Source organism: Temnothorax nylanderi, unplaced genomic scaffold (genome assembly GCF_030848795.1).
Source record: "Temnothorax nylanderi isolate EJ_2023f unplaced genomic scaffold, tnyl_v1.0 TNYL_tig0161_pilon, whole genome shotgun sequence".
Lineage (NCBI taxonomy): Eukaryota > Metazoa > Arthropoda > Insecta > Hymenoptera > Formicidae > Temnothorax > Temnothorax nylanderi.
Window position 1 is genome coordinate 201,876 of NW_027249223.1, and position 16,673 is coordinate 218,548.

Consider the following 16,673-nt stretch of genomic DNA (forward strand, 5'->3'; position numbering starts at 1 on the left):
GATTTACCGTTCTCGAGCATAATGATTTTTTTTTGTTAAATGCGACTCGGCCCTGCGCTATTCTTTGTTTTATGTCCCTACCGCTCTTACCTTCCCAGATAACAGAAATCCGCGACTTCTTCCAATTCCTCACTCCCGATTTGTATTTTAGTTTTAACCCTATTTTCGCGCCCCTTGCATACCAAGATTTTTGTTTTCTTTTTATTAAATTTCGTCTCGTACTCTGTCATAACTGCTTCTATTTTGTTTCTTTTTCCAGTTCTTGTTAGATGCTAGTTAGTTCTTCTTTGCTAGATGCTAATATTGCTATCATCCGCGAATTTGAGCATATTAATCGTTTGACTCTGTATATTAATTCCGCAAACTATTTATTCTTTACACAATTAATCACCTCTTTGATATACAAGTTGCAAATTAGCGATGACTACACGTATCCCTGTCTCACTCTCTTTTTAATATCTATCTATCTACGTTCTTGTTTAATTTCTATAACCGCCGTTTGCTCTTTGTACAAATTGTGTATCAATCTTCTGTCCCTATATTTTATCCCTACATTTTTAAACAGGTATTACGAACATATTTTCCGTTTTACGTTGTCGAAAGCTTTTTATAAATCTACAAATCCTATATAAGCCGTCTTTTCTTCTTCTATTGTTTTCTCCATTACTACCCGTACAGCTAGAATGGCTTCGCGCGTTCCCCTATTTCTTTTGAATCCGAATTTATCTCCTCCTAATATTTCTTTCACTCTTTTCTCCATTCTTCTTTGTATGATTCTAGTTAGAATTTTTAACGCGTGGGAAGTTAACTTAATTGTTTTGAAGTTTTTGCTTGTATTTGCATCTCTCCTTTTTGGTATAGAGATCCGTTGTAATCTTCCGGAATCTTGCCCGTCTCGTATAATATATAGCTAATTAATTTAAATAAACGTACTTCTTGCCCAGCACATTTTAAAACTTCTGCCTGCAATTCATCTATACCTGGCGCTTATTTATTTTTTAAATTTTGTAATGCTAACTTAAATTCTTCCCTCATTTTACAATAGCCCAAGTTATCTACCACAACACTACTTTCCTTTTCCAGTACATCACCTAATTTTTGTCCCGCATATAGTTTCCATGAATATTTCTTCCACCTATCTGCCTTTTTCTCGTTCCCAATTAAGATGTTTCTCGCCTCTCATTTCTAATGTATTTATTACTAGATTCTATTTCTTTAAAATTTTTCCTAATTATTTTATGCGCTTCGTCAGTTTTTCCTATTTTTAACTTATCCTCCACCTCTTTGCATTTATTTTCAATCCATTCCTCTTTAACTTTCCTGCATTCCCTAATAATTTCCCATTTTACCGCCTTATATCTTTGTTGCCCTACTTCACCTGTTCTTATATTTTCGCCTTTCCTTTATTAGACTCATAATATCTTGTGTTATCCATGATCTTCTGTTTTCCTTTTGTTTACTCCAAGATATCTCTAGCCGCGAAGTCTAAACTGTTTGTAATACAGTTGCACTCTTCCTCTATGTTCCTAACACTTTCACTCGCGTCTTTCAATAACTCACCCGTCTTCTATTTGAACCTATCTCACGTATCATCATCTTTTAGTTTCTTGAGGTTAGGAAGGTCCAGATGTTTCCTACCATTCCTTTTTTCAGGACATCTAACCATAAGTCGTAAGAAATTGACCAATCACAGTCAAGTATTCTTTTCACACTCGACTGTGATTTGTCAATTTCTTACGGCCTAAAGCATAAAGCTTAAATTTTACACCTTAAATTCTCATTGTAGACTCTGCTTAATAGGGACTACCTCTCTTATAAAATAAATCAAAATAATAAAAGAAAAAAAGGCCAGCAATCGAGCAAACAAATAATAATTATTAATTAATGAGGAATGAAAATACATAGGTACGTTTCGACTTCACCGAGTCATTTTCAGCCATAACATAATTTAAACTAACATACATATAAATAACTTGGAAAGGTCAGACGATAAAGAAAGACATATATAAAAGTATAAAGAAAAGAAAAAAAATTAAAATTAATAATAACACGCTAGGAGATCACCAATAAAACTAACATGAGAAACCACATCACAGTTTGAAACCTTAATTGATACATAACTGAAAGGACCCGCACAACTCTTATGGAAATTGGATTTCGGTGAAATTGGCTGAAACTTTGGAAATAAATAGTTTATGTAATGCTGATCAAAAGTCACAATAGGCAAGATTCACAATAATGAACCATTTAGGCGCTATCAGCGTTCAAAAGTCAAAATAATGTGTATTTCAGTACTATTGTGGGACAGTGGATTTCGGTGAAATTGGCTGAAGCTTCGGAAATTGATAGTTGTGCGCGAATGGGTTAAGGAATTTAGTGTTCAAAGGTTAATGATCCGATTAAGTCACAATTAACGAATGTCTATAATTAAGATAGCTGATATTTACAATTATTTACAAGTTCTTTATTTCGCGAACAATAGCAATTACGCGAGCGAAGGCGCGCGAGAAATGCGAGTAACGCGAACGACTTAATGACGCGGGCGAATGCGCGCGGAAAACGCAGTCACTCGAAGTACGAGTTGATATCGCGAGCAGCGAAACGCAGGATCTCGAAATCGACCGAAATTCGTGTGGGATACGGAATCGTTATTTTCAACACGTTAACTCGGCGTACAATTATCGAGTGCTTCCGTGCGCGCGGAGGGCCGGAGCTTTATAAACTCGGGCTCCGGACCCCCGGCAACGGGCTGAAATTTCGGCGGAGCCAATCGAATGCCCACCCCGAGAAAAGCACTTGATTTCGGAAAGTCAAACGGTTCCGCTGATCACGAGGCCGGCGACCGATCAGCTGTTTTCGTCGCGTCTCTCGCTTTGTCCCGGGTGTTTACCTCGAGCACTGAGGTCCCGAGACAAAGGAAGAGAGTCGGTACACGCAAGAACGAGGCAGTTGTTTTGTTCACCGATTATTCCAAGAAACGACCTTCTTCTTTCGAGAATAGGATCTCGAATTAGCGTCGTTTCCAGAAATACTTTAAATTCACTTTTACGGATCAATTTCTCCGAATTTATTCAGTTATAACTTTACGTTCGATCCCGAACAATAGTTATGTGATACTAATCGAAAGTTATAATGGACACGATTCACAATAATCGACCATTTAAGCGCTATCAGCGCTCAAAAATCAAAATAACGTGTTATTTCAGTACTATTGTGGGACAGTGGATTACAATGTATTATTCTGCAGAATCACACAAGTTATTCTTTTTGTTAATACAAAAATATGTATTTATGTGAAAAATATGTAGGGGAGACCGGGGCGGAGTCGTCACCGGGGCGGAGTCGTCACTACAATTATCTCGAAATCTGTATATTGTGTGAACTCGCTATTAATATTGTAAACACTACTTATGGTGCTTATGTGACCAACGGAGTTTAGTGAGATTATATGTCATGTTGTGATTTTCATACAAACGTGTTTTCGGAGGTCAAAAGTAAAATTTTTTGCACGTCGAAAATTTTTAATATTTTAAATATTATTTTCTCTCCGAATCTCGAGATAAGTGATTCTGAAGAGTAATGCATGTTGAACACGAATTCAGTGAAAATTTTTTTATTTTCGTTGATTTTTAATATTTCATGAGCGATTAAACTTAAAATCTGTGTCCGGGGCGAAGTTATCACCAAGCCATATCATGGAGGCTTCGGGCGAAAATCAAAGTCAAAGAAGTAGCAGTGGTCGGATTCCGGCGAGGACTTGGATAATATGTGCTGCGTGTGCTCAGAGATGACAGAATAGAGCTGACGAGAAACAGTGTATTTCGTGCGAGCGTAGGGCACATAAGTGTGTGCGCTTTTCTTGTAATTATTTTTTGCCATTATGTTTTTAATTAATTTTTCCATTTTTTTATTAAAAAAAATAATTAATAAAATGTATCCTATCATTTTTCATGATTGGAATTATGAATTTTTATTTAAAATTTAGTCCGAGAATGGAGTGACGACTCCGTTCCGGCAATTTAGACATTTCAATTTTTGCACCTTTGTCGTTTTCACTCTATACCAGTTGAACAAAGCGACGTAGACCAAAAATGTCCTGATAAATTTTGTAGCCAAGGATTCACTCTTTACAACGATATACCACATTTTACTAAAATTATTTGTTTTGTTGTTAAAAATCGGCACCGAAGAAATAGTGACGACTTTGCCCCTGTCTCCCCTACACATGTATATAAAGCCCAGCTGGCGGCCGAGATATGACAGCGTGATTAGTTTCGTGGTTATAATTCATATATGTATGTGCATACAAATGTGTGTGTATACACATGCATGCATGTATTTTTGTATTAATAAAAAGAAAAAATTGTGTGATTTTGCAGAATAATACATTGTAATCGACTGTCCTATAATAGTACTGAAATAGCACCTTATTTTGACTTTTTTTGAACGTTGATAGCGCTTAAACGGTCGATTATTGTGAATCTTGCCCATATAACTTTCGATTAGCATTACATAACTATCTATTTCCGAAGTTTCAGCCAATTTCACCGAAATCCAATTTCCATAAGAGTTGTGTAGGGTCCTTTGTCGTTGCATCTATCTGAAGTCAAGAATAAAACGGAGGTGGAATGTAGTCAAATGCATAATTAATTCTTCGTTTGGAGGCGAGAATAAATCGGACCCAAGAATTAGAGTCCCTAAAATATTGTTCGTTCAGGTTGTGCAGTCAATGTACAGGAAGGTTCTAAAAGGAAATTGTATTGTAAATCAGAATAGTGACAACATAGCGTCAAATGATAAAAAATTCATAGTTATCTCATTTATTAAACATATTTCTAGCAAAGCTGCCCATTTGATGCAACAGTGACGAGCACATGGTGGGATATAGATGTCTGAATAATCTCAGCAGGTACGTCAAGGTACATAAAGATAAAAATCCGGCAAACTTAAATAATAACGTAATTTACAAAATATCGTGTAAAGACTGCGATACCTCATATGTAGGGCAGACAAAAAAGGCAATTAAAAACTAGATTTAATGAACACAAAAACAATATTAAAGCGGATCCATCTAAGCATTCTGTGGTCTCCGAACATATTACGAAATATAACCACGCTTTTGACTGGGATAACACAGAAATACTAGACTCTGAACCAAATTTTCACAAGAGATTAATATCGGAAATGTTACATATTAAGGAACAAATAAATTGAATAAATTCTAACAACGACACAGATTTGCTTGATGATTCATATTTTAATATACTTGACGAGCTAGCCAATTACAGAACTTAATTTAATTTCAGTATCCGACCTACAAGAAGTTTTATTCATTGTACACTGACCTATAAGAATTTTTATTTATTGTACACTGTTATTCATTTACTATTGTTGTTTATAACTCCGCTTCGCAACTCTGCTCAGTCACCTGGCAGACGTTGACACGAACATAAGCATAGCTTCGCACATTGAAAGCTATTACGGTTTAATTTTCTTGACAAATATGTAAGTTACAACATATTCTCAAATTAACAATTCAATTTAGTTATATACAAATTATACAATTTCTTTCTAGAACCTTTCTATACATTGACTACACAACCTGAACGAACAACATTTTATGAACTCTAATTCTTGGACCCGATTTATTCTCGCCTCCGAACGAGGAATAATTTATGCATTTGACTACATTTCATCTCTGTTTTATTCTTGACTTCAGATAGATGCAACGACAAATTTCAGTTATGTATCAATTAAGCTTTCAAACTGTGATGTAGTTTCTCATGTTAGTTTTATTGGTGACCTTCCAGCGTATTATAATTAATTTTAATTTTTTTTCTTTTCTTTATACTTTTATATATATCTTTCTCTCTATCGTCTGACCTTTCCAAGCTATTTATATGTATGTTAGTTTAAATTATGTTATGGCTGAAGATGACTCGGTGAAGTCGAAACGTACCTATGTATTTTCATTCCTAATTAATTAATAATTATTTGTTTGCTCGATCACTGGCCTTTATTCTTTTATTATTTTGTACACATACGAGCGAGTAATTCATTTATTTTAATAAAATTAATAAAATTATAATTTTTTACATAAATATTTTAGCATAAAATATCATTTTTATCATAATCAATTTATTATTTAAAACTGACACGTTAGATTCCGCATAAATTAAAAAAAACACATAAGTGATGGTTAGCAATATTACAAAAATAATAATAATTATTATTATTTGAACAAACACGCATACATGTATGCACGCACCCAAAAATATTTAGAATATTTATGCGTTTATCAAGAGATGTAGGATCTCACATCCAGTATAAACAGAGATATAGTAATCTTGTGGAAGACACTACAGCATATTTTTCAATGATCGAATTTTTTAGCAATAATTATTTGTACTCTGTGAATTGGTTTTATCGAAGGATAGGTATATGTATATCAAACAATTATTTGAATTTTTTTTATTGATACACCATGATGACGATAATTTGTTGCAATAATATTAATATTTATTTTTCTATCCGATTTATATGTTATTTAGATATGGTGTCGTCGTCGTCTTCGTCTCTGCAAGACGGCATGGAATGTCGAATACGAATTTACGCTGTCAGGCGTCGCGACCAAGACTGGCAAAGTGCGAATGAGATGTGCAATAGTGAGCAAGCAAAAGAAAATAAGAAGAGTTCCATCACGCGCTATACTGGAAAGGAGGGAACAAAAGGGCGATAATGAGCGAAAGAGAAAATGAGCAATGTACGAAAACGTCACGCGTTACAAAGAAATTACAGCGTGATATTGCGAGCACTATATTTGTATATAGCTATCTTTATACTAAATACAAAAGTGATAACACAATGTTGCGCACGTTATATTTGTATATAGCTATCTTTATACTAAATAGCAACATAAATAATATAAACAAACTTTGTGGTTTACACAATTCATTGTTGTAAATTGTAAAGCTTCCTGCTTAGTGCATAAAGTGTCCAAAAATGGCAGACTGGCAGTTTTAATAAAATCACTAGGTAAGTGTAAATTAGCAATTATTATAAATATTATTTGAAATAAAAACTTTATTTTATGTTTGCAAAAATTTTTCGATGTTTGCAATAGCACTGTTTTAATAATCTATTTAAAAAATAGGAGGATTTAGAAAAAGTATTTTACAAGAATATGATTTATGATTTTGATTGCTGCATATTTTCCTAAAAGAAAATGAGACTTTGTTACGGTAAATTTTAATATTTGGACATAGATTTAGATCAAAGATTAGATATATGGAAAGATGTGTGCTCATATAGGGTTTGATGATATAAGTTTGGTATGAGATGGCGGTACAATCCATTTGGTGACATAATGCTTGGAAAGTTCCACTCTTCAAATTCCCCCCAGGTCAAATTTCAGCCAGAAGTGACGTTGTTCGGTAGTTGTTTGAAGCAAGCAGATTAGCAGTTGCCACAAAAATGGAAAAAACGAATTTTTTTTTGCAAAAAAATATGTTTTACTTGCTTTTTTACCAAACTTATCAAACAACTCTCGTATATTATCGCGGGTTGTTTGATAAGTTTGTTAAAAAAACAAGTAAAACACATTTTTTGGAAAAAAAATCATTTTTTTCCTATTTTTGTGGCAACTGCTAAACCGCTTGCTTCAAACGACTACCGAATGTGAACAACGTGTCACCTCTGGCTAAAATTTGGCCGGGGGGGGGGCGGGGGTTGAAAAGTTGAACTTTCCAGGTATCATGTCACCAAATGGATTATAACGCCATCTCATACAAATTTACCAAACTTATCAAACCACTCTCGTACATATACGTGGTGTGACAATAAAGTTCGGTGAATGTTACTAAAGAACGAACACCAGTTAATTTGCATACAAACAACCTCTATTGTCCTTCAAAGTAGTCTCTCCCAGAAACAACACACCTTTGACAGCGCTCGTAAAACTTGCGGAAACTCTTGGAAAAATCATCTTTGGAAATCGTCTTACTAGGTGCGCAACTAAGTTTCCGGGTTTTTTTTATCAATAAAAAATGGAAAATTTCAAGAGAAATACAAAAAATGGTTTATTCAAAGTATCGTCCCTCGCTAGCTATACATTTTTGCCATCTCTCTGGCAATACATGAATACCGCGACAATAAAACGACGCATCTTTGGACCGAAACCATTCATCCAACCAATTTTGCATTTCTTCGAAATTGGTCAAGTGTAGCCCAGCCAAGCCATGCGCCATCGACCGGAACAAGTGATAATCGGAAGGCGCCAGGTCTGGCGAATACGGCGGGTGCGGTAGCAGATCCCATTTCAGCGTTTTGATGGTGTCCTGGACGATGGAACTGCGATGGCACGGAGCGTTGTCGTGCTGCAATATCACTCGTTCGTGTCTCGTGTCCCATGCTGGCCGTTTTTCGAGCAGTGTATGGTTTAAATTGATCAGTTGTTGTCGGTAGCGATGCCCATTGACAGTTTCGCCCGGTTTCAGCAGCTCATAGTACACGATTCCTTTCTGGTCCCACCAAACGCAGAGCATTGTCTTCTTTCCAAAACAATTTGGCCGTGCCGTCGATGTTGATTCTTCACCAGGTGAAAGCCACGATTTTTTGCGTTTGGGATTCTCTAAATATATCCACTTCTCATCGCCAGTAACAATTCGATGAAGAAAACTCTTTCTTTCATGCCGCAAAAGCAAAATTTCGGAAGTGGCTCTTCGATTTTCCATCTGTCTCTTAGTCAACTCATGCGGCACCCATTTTCCTTCCTTTTGAATTTTTCCCATGGCATGTAAACGTTTGGAAATACCTTGGTGAGTCATGTTTAATGCCTCCGCAAGTTGATCTTGTGTTTGCGTATCATCTTCATCCAATAACGCTTGCAGATCGGCGTCCTCAATTGTTTTTGGTCTTCCGGAGCGCTCCTTGTCCTCAGTGTCGAAATCGCCACTTCTGAAGCGTTTAAACCAATCTTCACAGGTAGTTTTCGATGGTGCATGTTCGCCGTAGGCCTCCTCAAGCAAACGACGTGCTTCAGCTGCATTTTTTTTCAAGTTAAAGCAGAAAAGCAAAGCTTCCCGCAAATGCTGTTTATTTGGCACAAAACTCGACATCTCCGTTGTTAGAAAAAATATTTTTGCGTTGCGATATGTGTTTATATAACGACTGGTTATTGTTAACAGATGTCCAAGCTATAACTTCAGACAACTTCAGACATGTAAGTCGAGTACATGTGTTATTGGTGCCATCTATGTGTGAAACCCGGAAACTTAGTTGCGCACCTAGTATATACTGTGACACGGTTCTGAATGTCCGAAATGTCTGCAAATTGAGTCCCTTTTATCGCCTCCTTCAGTTTAGAGAACAAAAAGGAGTTTGTTGGAGCAAGATCTGGATAGTAGGGAAGATGATCCAATACAACAACGTCTCGCTGTCTCAAGAACTGCCGCACAATAGCCGCAGAATGGGCAAGCGCATTATCGTAAAGCAGAAACCAACTTGCAGGATCGTGAAACTGTGGCCATACGCAACGAATTCCATGCATTTTTAACGCCATTTTGCCCAATTTGTAACAGACCTTGATGTTAGCTTGTTGCTCCATTTTCGTTCACTGACGTGTGTTTTCCTGTAATTTTTCTGTGCTTACGCGTAGCTGCATGTGCTTTCGTGAAGGGCAGACGCTCGGCATGTTCGAGCGTGTTCAGAGACACATCAATACATGATAAGCACGATGTCGCAATCTGCTGCATGCGTTTGCACATCAGATATTGAAACATTCATCGAACTTTATTGTCACTCCACGTATAAACACAATTATTTATTAGATAAATGATACATGCATTCTTTGATGTATGTATCCGCACATACATCAAAGAATACAGTGTGTGAAAATTTATAGATTTAATCTCATTTTTGGCTATTGTAAAATTTCCATAACTTTAAATTATCTTATACAGCATAAAAATATGTCAGAAATATTTAAGAAATGTTTTACTGAAAAGATGAAACATCTCATAAATATTACAAATTATTTCTGCAACAATTCTGAGACAGTTCTCCAACAGCAAAATGTCCGCGATCCTTGCACTTGAAACTTTATAAAAAGTTTGCTTACAGGTTACTGAAAACATTTACAACCTTTCTGAAATATTACTGAAATGGCTGAAATCTTTTTGAAATATATCAGAAATATTGCTGACAGTTTATTAAAATATTTCTGAAACTTCTTTGTAATGGCCCTTGCACACTGGACGCGATGAACGACCAGCGTATCCTGTAAGAACTCTGCTTTTTCCAAATGTTAAGGGAAAATCATAGCTCTCACGGATACCGCTCATCGCTCGTCGTGTCCAGTATGCAAGGGTTATAATATAGCATAAAAATTATAAAGCTCTTATTGAAACAAATTAAAAATATTTTAGAAATAATTTTTTACAAATTTATTATTTTGAGAAGATTGCAAATACTGAAGTTACAATAAAAATAATTATAGGTGTATAAAATATACTAATTAAGTATATAAAATATACTTAATTAGTATTTTTATTGTACGCTTTTATTTAGTTTTTGCGATATAATTAATATGCATTATACTAAACAAATGTAAATATGACTTCTGAAATAATTTAATAAAAGTTTAATAAAAAGATGCATAATATGCCTAAGAATTATGAGTATATGTAATTTATTCTACTTAATAAAGTGTCTCTGCTTTAGGATATAAAGAATAAGCAATAATAACCAATATATTATGATTATAAAATATATTTATATATATGTATAACAATATACCACCACCCACCACACACCACACACCACCACATTATACTTATGTAATATATTTTATTTGCTATTTGTATTGTTTTGTACTATCTTTATTTGACAATATATTTAAATTTCAAAAATATTTTAATCTTATATGTATAATGTTACATAATAATCACGGACGTTTACTGCCGTGTCTTTTGATTACATAAATAAAAATAAATAAAAAATAACATAAATAAAAAAAATAATATAAATTAAAAAATAACAGAAAAAATAAATTTTTCTCTTGATTTAGAAAACCAAAGTCAAAGCAAAAAGATTATTCTGCTAACGTTTTAAACCTTTGTTGCAATTGTTTCCTGAATACATATATATATGTTGTGACGTTGCAGTTTCGCAGCATTGTGGCAGCGCCCCGCCGCCGTCACAAGGCGCGGGTTTTCGGTAAATAATTATTCGCTTCGCGCCCGAGGACGGTCCCAAGAGTCGATGCGAGATCTCCAGGGGCATAATTAAGCGCGTTTGCATGTTCTGATCCTTTTTATTTTCTTTTGTACTATTGCGTGGCGCCTCACCGAGCTGAGACCGGAGTTCCTGAGGATATGCAGCGGATCGCGAAATGCGGAGTCGACCAAGAGGATCGAAATGATAGATCGATCGACGAGGGCGGACCGCGGCGAGACTCGCGGGCCGACGAGTACAAGGGAGCGCAGGAGGACACGCGCGCGGCGCGTGACACAGCGGCGGACGGACCCGTAGAAGCGGGGCCCCGGGACGCCGGGGCAGAATGAACTTCACCTGTCTTCCTCATCTGCAGACCGGACTCCGGGATGGGTGGCCCCATTCCCGGACCGAAACGGAGGGAGCACGGAGACATTAGCGTCCCGTCCACTGCCGGGAAAAATCCCGGCGAAATCACCGCGCGAGCGAGGAACTATTAAGCGTCCTGCGGGAGCCGTGATTGACGGCCCTGCACAAGGATACGTCGCGAGCCTGCGAGCTCACCCCTAATTGGTCCGCGCTATAGCGTCGCAGGGCCGCGTACGCCCGGAGTGGGGCGCGCTATCGATTCCGCCATCGAGCGAAATTTCGGGAGCACTCTCGGATCGTCCTCCAGCGAGATAAGTCGTTTAACGTGGCACAGTACGCCCGGCCTTTCGAGCCCTTGTTCTGACGACGACGATCGGCCCGACCTTTGGCGGCAACATACCCTCGGGAGGAGGCAGATCACTGGTGAGGTTGCCTCGCGTAATATTCCGTATGTAAAGCCACGACACCGCCCTCCGGGCCGCGCTTTCGCTCAAGAATAACTTCGGTAATTAGCATATTCGCCGATAAGGCGTTGATATGGCGATTGATAGCGAAAGCGAGGGGCGCCGGACTGGTTTCGTGGCCATGGAATCGCGACCGAACTTGCAAACCCCTGGAGATCGCGGTAGACGTGTCCAAAACGGATGTCGAGATCGCGAATTCGCCATGTCTCGCGACCGCGTGTTTCATTGTGGGACTTAGATTCCGCACGCGGCATTACTCGCGTTATTAATTGTATTGGACTATTACTCGCGTTTGGTTGCTCCTTGCGTTGGGATATGATTCGCGTTGGATTTCGTGCGTTCGGTTGATTCTCGCGTGAGAATAATTGCGTTCAGATAGTACTTGCGTTAGGATATACAATTCGCGTTAGAATAGCATTCGCGTTTATTATTGTATTTCAGTGTTACTCGCGGTACCTTCGTATTTTCGCGTTAGTTATAGTATTTTGCGTTATGTCGAGGGCCTCTGCCCATCATTCTTCGCGTTAAAATATCGCTGGCAATAGCGTGTTGCGTTTGAACGATGTTTGCGCTGCGATTATTACTTGCGCTGGATTAAGAATTTCGCGACAGAATCCCTGCGTGGCTTTGGACGTGGCGTTCACGCGCTCCGAGCGTGACACACCATGATTTCGCGATTTTTCGCGCTCAACCGTACTTTCTCTTGATATTATTTCGCGTTTACTTCAATTATTGCGTATTCGGCTGTGTCGTTTTGCCGATATTCTATGTTAGTTGTAAGTTTAATTTTTTACTATCATCCTCTGATTTGATAACGGCGCATTCCGCGCGTCTACTGTAAATTAACGTAATATTCCGTTCATTTCTTACCTCCGCGTGACGATTATTGTTTGTTTCATTTCTGACATCCGCGTGATCATTTGCTTATTTGATTATGGTCACAAGAAAAGCCGAATTGGCAGTGACTCTCTCACCGGAGAAATTCCTCCGAATAAACGTTGTTATTCATTTGTTAATTGCCTGAGTTAGTGATTTAGGCGTCACCCCGCCGAATACCGCGCTGCCCTTCATCAACCCCGCCCATAACCGTTAGGTCGAGCTGGCCGATCTCTCGCACACCGGATTCCTTGCGTTTTGCGTTTCTTTCGGGTTTAGCGTACTTAGTGGACGCGTGTCTACGCGTCTGGCGCCCAACATTAAGAATTTTCGTGTCGAGTTGCCGGACTGTGCGAGGAATCGTCGAAGAGGCCCACCACCCTTCTCTCCTTTCCGCTTTTGATCCGTCGCACGCCCCGGGTACGGCCGGGAGTGAAAAAGACGTGACAATGTATAACAATTAATAAGGTCGCTTTGATTTATCAAATGTAAATTTAAAACAGTCTCATTAATGTTTACTTATTCATCTCTGTCATAGTAGTTTTCCTTGAATAAACTGTTTGGAAATAACTTTAATTATTTTTATTGTTTGCTTGCTACGCGATTCTTAAGGTACATATTCATGTTCTTGATACTTAAGATAAGAACAGACTCACATATTGCTCGACTATCCCTAAGTCTATAAAATCTTGGTAATTATTTAGTAATACAGACCACCCTCCGATGACCTTGACCTTGACATATGTTGTCAAGGTCACCCTCCTGAGTGACCTTCGGCAGGTTTTAGCCGTCGCTCGTCTTTTATTAAAAAGTTATTAACAAAAAAAGTTCCGAAGATATAGCAGTTACTATTGAGTAGTATTGATAGGCACAAACGACTAATATTACGTCTTTTTTTTAAGTAGAGAATATCTCGTTTCGCGTGAAAGTCGCTGCTTTACCAAAACACAACATTTAAAGCAGTAAATTGTTGATAAATTGAAGTCTTTTTGTTAAAGCAGAGAATACTTTATTTCGCGAGAAAGTCGCTACTTTACCAAAACACAACATTTAAGGCAGTGAATATCAATAAAGTATTCTCTACTTCAAAAGAAAATTTACTTGTTTTGGTAAAACGGCGACTTTCTCGCGAAATAAAGTATTCTCTGCTTTAACAAAAAGACTTTATTTTATCAACAATTTACTGCTTTAAATTTTGTGTTTTTGGTAAAGCAGCGACTTTCACGCGAAACGAGATATTCTCTACTTAAAAAAAAGACGTAATATTAGTCGTTTGTGCCTCTCAATACTTAAAATAACTGCTATATTTTTGGAACTTTTTTTGTCAATAACTTTTTAATAAAAAACGAGCGACGGCTAAACCTTCCGAAGGTCACTCAGGAGGGTGACCTTGACAACATATGTCAAGGTCAAAATCATCGGAGGGTGGTCCGTATTACTAAATAATTACCAAGATCTTTTATACATGTTCCTAACAATTACTGAACATTATGTAGAACTTAAAAAGAACGAAGATAGCGGGCGGAAAGAAAAGGTGGCCTGGAATAAGGAAGGTTTTGGAGTCGAAATTGAACAGGGGAGAAGTTGGAGCGATGTGTTGTGAGCGCACAACGTTATAATGATTAAGTAGTGTACTTAGCAACAGCGAGTCACCTCCTATAAATAACCAGACCCTAGCGACTAAAGTCGAATCTGAAATCCGCCGAAAAACCTGACGATTGCATCGGACAATCGATCTTCCGATGCAAACCGACACCGGAACCAAGAGCGTTCAACTCCAGGACGACCGAAAGCGCTGATGCGAAGGTCAGCGCAAAGCGCTGACAACGAGAAGTCAACGCTAACTCGGAAGCCCCCGAGTTAGCAACAGGATGTCGATTCCGACATTATAAATACCGCCGAATAGGAAGATCGAGCGGGCAGTCTGTCATTTAAAGTTGTAACGAACGTGCGGTCATATTTTGTTATAATCAAACTTAGAATAATTATTCGGGCATTGTAAAGGAAGAAATATACCATTATATTAAACGTCAAGAGTTTAATTAAATATTTGAGAAAGTAAAGTTTAGTTAAATCTTCGAAGTGACATCTCCTGAAACATTCCGATGTATTGAAGCAGGATTCAATTGTGAGGAGGAGACAGGTTTTTCACGTATCAAGAGACTTATTAATATGAACAATATATATATATACTTTATTCGGCGCACGAGAGATCTCGTTATTACAAAGGCTGCCATAGAACTAAAGAACAAAAAAATACTCGACTTCACCGCAACGGCTAATCGCCTGCGTGTCGGTAGACTCGCCCTTCGCTTTTACCGACTAGAGGCAACACGCGTCAAACTTCTCAAACACTTCCACCGTTTAAGCGTGTTGCGCACTCGTTCACACTCATACTTGCACACAACATCCTGAAACGCTCTGTCGTGCCGCGCCTTGAAGCTCAGGGCCGGCACCGGGTTCTTAGGATCCGCAGATTGGCAGGTGGAAAGGACACTCACGAGTTTGCGATAGCAGATGTATTTAATAGATATAAAAGGTTTCTTGATACACTTGTCTTTCACTTATTTCCCTGACTTGCGGGTATGTTAGAGTTACGTCGCGTCGACTCGCTGTACGCGCTCGGTTATTAGACTGCCCGCCGCTTATCGGAAGGGCGGGCCTTTTATCGCGCGGAGTCGCTTCCTCCTTGTCGACTCAGCTGTCAGCGCTTTTGCTTCTGTGCTTCAGGTCATTAGCCTGGCAATCGGGTGATGCCCGGAATGCCACCTCAGATGTATTTGGCAATAGTCGTACTTGCGCTGGCAGCTGAGTGTCGCAATTAGGGGACGTTGACTTTCGTTTCACAACAGCTTCCTTGGCAAAGCCTTAGTGAAGATATCAGCCTTCTGTTGCGCAGTAGGAACATATTCTATCACAATCTCTTTCGCATCGACTTTTTCGCGAATGTAGTGATAGCGGATATCGATGTGCTTCGTGCGCTTATGGAATTCTGGATTTTTCACCAGCTTGATTGCACTTTGGTTGTCTACGAAAATCACGGTTGCTTTCGCACGTCAATATCCGATATCGCTTAACAATTTTTGTAACCAAATTGCTTCTCTCGATGCCGCTGAAGCCGCAACATATTCCGACTCTGTCGTACTCAATGTTACAAGCTTTTGCCTCTGACTTGACCAAGTGACTGGTCCTTTCGCGAGCTCAAAAAGATACCCCGTCGTAGACCTTCTGGTTTCTATATCACCCGCGTAATCGGCGTCCGAATATCCGATTAACTCCGGCTCGCTACCACCGCCGTGAAACTCGATCCCGAACTCGCTCGTACCGGATAAATACGCGAATATTCGCTTGAACGCTCGCCAATGGTCATCGTTGTGACTATTTATATATTTGCATACGGAATTCACCGCGTACGCTATGTCCGGGCGTGAAACGACCGCGAGAAACATTAGTGAGCCGACCGCCTCACGATACGGTACATTCTCGGATTTTATCTCGCCCTCGACAACAGGGCTCAACACTACATGCGGATCCGCCGGAACTCCGATCGGTTTAGCATCGCTCATTCCGAACTTTTCGATCATTTGCCGCACATACGCGCTCTGATGCAAGAAAATAGATTTTCTCTCTCTGTCACGCTCGATCTGCATACCTACAAACATACTCGAATCTCCGATAGTGATCGCAAACGCACTGCTCAGATGCTTAATCACACGCTCGATTATTTCGTGGGACTCGGCTGCAATCAATCCG

General features: G+C 38.7%; 1 protein-coding gene across 1 annotated transcript in view; it reads left to right on the forward strand.

Annotated features, from left to right (window-relative positions):
• Positions 1–6,933, forward strand: part of LOC139777755 (uncharacterized) — a 185,653-nt gene extending 178,720 nt beyond the window's left edge. Inside the window, exon 6 of the mRNA XM_071715356.1 lies at positions 6,552–6,933. The gene's annotated coding sequence lies outside the window, so the exon portion shown is untranslated. The remainder of the gene's footprint in view (positions 1–6,551) is intronic.
• Positions 6,934–16,673: the final 9,740 nt, after the last annotated feature.